Raw genomic sequence first — 2,294 nt, forward strand, 5'->3', positions numbered from 1 at the left:
AAAAAGTATGTGAACCCCTATCCTATTGACATAAACAAAAGCTCACTGGAGTCAGGAGTTATCAAACCTGGAGTCCAGTCAATGAAACTGCAACTGCAACTGCTGCTGCTTTTACTTTTTACTTTTGCTACGTTTGCACTTAAAAAGAAGCATCTGCTGAAATGAACCATTCTTTGCAGAAGACAGAATCTCAGGAGACTTATGATCAAGAGTAGTTGATTTGGATAAAGCTGAAAGAGTTACAAAGTGATTTTAAAGAGATTAGATATTTATCAGTCAGGCAAACTGTAGGGCCTATATAAATGCAGATGATTTAATTCTGTGGATACTCCACCTAAGTGGCCGTCCAGCTAAGATGTATTCATATCTACCACATGTAAATCATGGTGCACAGTGCATGGCTTCCATGGAGCATGGAGTCAATGGCATGACATAATGGAGGAAACTGTGTCTGCAAAAAAAAAAGAAACATCTCTGTACCCCTGATGTTTGCCGAAGAGCAGCTTGACACTCAACAGTGCTACTGGGAAAACATTTTATGGAGTGATGAAACAAAGGTGGAATTGTTTGGTAAGAATCTGCAGCTCTATGTATGGTGTAAAAAGGGCACTGCATACCAACTTAAAAATATCATCCCAAAGATGAAGTAGGGTGGAGGATTTGGGGCTTTGCTGCCTCTGGGCCTGAACAGTTCAATATCATCAGGAGTTTATCAAGGTCTTTTACAGGTGATGTCAGGGTGTCTGTCCACCTGCTGAAGCTCAGGAGAAGCTGAGTGATGCAGCAGGACGATGACTCTAAACAACAAAGTAAATCTACTACTGAATGACTTTAAACTGAAAAAATCCAATCCACCTTCTGGACTGACCCAGTCAGAGCCCAGACTGTAATCCAGTAGAGATGCTGTGTACTGACCTGAAGAGCCGCTCACACCAGACAGTCTCAGAATATGTCTGAGCTGAAGCAGCTCTATAGGAACAGAGAGCAGCTCTGACCAGCAGCTACTGGAACAGCTTGTTTCAGGTTATTGTGCCAAAGGAGGTTCAACCAGTTATTAAATCCAAGGGTTCACTTACTTTTTCCACCACAACTGTGAATGTTTAATAGCTGCCATAAAGACCTGGAAGATTACGCTTATACAATTGTTTGTTTGTTAACAGCTTAAGCATATTGTATTTGTCTACACTTGTGACTTAGATGAAGATCAGATCACATTTTATGACCAATTAATGCAGAAAACCAGGTCGTTTCAAAGGGTTCACACACTTTTTCTTGCTTCTGTATATAAAAAGTAATCAGAACAAAAGCCTACTGTATGTACATACAATTCTGTGGAATTTATATTCGAATGTTATCTACACTGTAGAGAATAAGCAGAAAATCTGAGAAATTTTCCCACCACTATCAATAATATATAGCAATATAACGCTGACAGAGGTCACTTTACCTAAATAATTTGTTTCTCTCTTTATACTTATTGTAAAATGTGTTAGTAGTGCTAATGTACTTTTGCTTAAAAACTTTTTTGAATGACTACTTACACATGTGCAAAACAAAAATATTGTTTAAAAAAATCATATCTTAAAAAAAAGAACCTTTTGAAAAATGAATATTTATATTTTATGTATATATATTTCTATAAATTTGGATGTTACAGCCCCATAAGTAGCTGCCTTACTTTTTCCACTCAGCCAGATGGTCAAACTTGTTTAGTTAAGTAAAAGCAGAAGCAGGTAGGAGTGGTACCTCTCTCTTTAGGGATAATCTCCATCCACCATGGACTATAGAACAACCATTATGTAAGCAACATCGCCCTCAAGTGGAAAGAGACTGCAACAATATGAGAATGACTGTACAGCTCAGTCTGTCTACCTTGAGCTTCCAGGTGTGTGTAAACCAGGAGGATATGAACAGTATAAATGGCACAGACCCGCCAACACACATATGAGATCATTGTTATGACTCCAAACTAGTCTAGGGGAAATGGAAGTGACATAAAACTAGATGAGGAACTTGAGGAGTCATTTGAAAGAAAGTGAAACATAAGATTTAATTTCAGGGAGAGCACAGGCCAAAATCACTAACATAACAACCCTAACGAGAAACAAAAAACACAAAACTGAAAATAACACAAAACGTTACAATACTAATCTTCTATCACACTCAGAAACAGGAGAAAAGGCGGTTGGTTGAACCGAAATGGCAGCTCTCCCCTACAGAGCCTCTTGGCAAGATTAACAACATACAGGTTTAATCATACAAGCAATAACTCAAAGTAGAACCAGTGACTGAAA

This window comes from Seriola lalandi, unplaced genomic scaffold, assembly GCF_002814215.2.
Source record: "Seriola lalandi dorsalis isolate HSWRI2012SDOR001 ecotype SW California unplaced genomic scaffold, Sedor1 jcf7180002054925, whole genome shotgun sequence".
NCBI classification, from domain to species: Eukaryota; Metazoa; Chordata; class Actinopteri; order Carangiformes; family Carangidae; genus Seriola; species Seriola lalandi.